This window comes from Monopterus albus, unplaced genomic scaffold (assembly GCF_001952655.1).
Source record: "Monopterus albus unplaced genomic scaffold, M_albus_1.0 scaffold548.1, whole genome shotgun sequence".
NCBI lineage: Eukaryota > Metazoa > Chordata > Actinopteri > Synbranchiformes > Synbranchidae > Monopterus > Monopterus albus.
Window position 1 is genome coordinate 7,358 of NW_018128428.1, and position 844 is coordinate 8,201.

General features: G+C 43.1%; 1 long non-coding RNA gene across 1 annotated transcript in view; it reads right to left on the reverse strand.

Moving 5' to 3' along the window:
* Positions 1-446: 446 nt before the first annotated feature.
* Positions 447-844, reverse strand: part of LOC109953124 (uncharacterized) — an 11,197-nt gene continuing 10,799 nt past the window's right edge. The window contains exon 3 of the long non-coding RNA XR_002273852.1: positions 447-571. This is a non-coding gene — a long non-coding RNA (uncharacterized LOC109953124). The remainder of the gene's footprint in view (positions 572-844) is intronic.

The following is an 844-nucleotide window of genomic DNA, read 5'->3' on the forward strand; positions in this document are numbered from 1 at the left end:
AGCATATAGGCAGCGTTATCTCACTAGAACGCTGCCAGATTGTTCTTGACTCCAGCTCTGATTCTCCAGCATTAATTCTTGCCCGACTCTCTAGTTTCTGACCCTGGATTGTTGTTTTTTGACCACCGTGTTTTGCCTATTCCCTCCCAGATTCTGATTGCCTGCAGTGTACCGACCTTCTGCTATCTCCTACCTGACTTCTTGAGTTTGGATCTCCTGGCTATACGTTATTACCGGCGCTGACCTTGGACTCTCTTAACGACCTGATTATTATCCTGGACTTTGTATGTTTGTTTGTGTGCAACAAGTAAAGGAATCTTCCTCTACCACAGTTCGTCTGGTCATATAATTGAGTTCACCACAAACACTATTTGGCAGCATCACATGCTAAACCTGAGAGAAACAAACAAGGCATAACATGTTGATTCATGAGCTTTATAGGTGTTGGAAGGTGGATTCTTTTAGACTGTGTCTGCCTGTTTCCAGTCTCGGTGCTAAGTCAGAGTAACCAGCTGCTGGATGTGGCTTTATAATAGGGACACAGACATGAGAGTGGTATTGGTCTTCTCATCTAACACCCAGAGAGAGAGATGTTTAAAAAAGTTAAATAGTAATAACACATGTTCAGTCCTTCAGTAAACAGCCAGTAAATACTCACCATCAGCTCTGTTCAGAGCCAACATGATGCACACACACAAAAAAAGAATCAGGATCTTCATGGTGGAGACGTGGTCGAACGTAAAGATGCTGAGAACCTTTGATAAACAGACAGACGTGTTACTCATGTCGACAGTCAGTAGGTTAAAGAAAGGAGAGAAGGTGATGGGTGAGTTTGAATCAGACC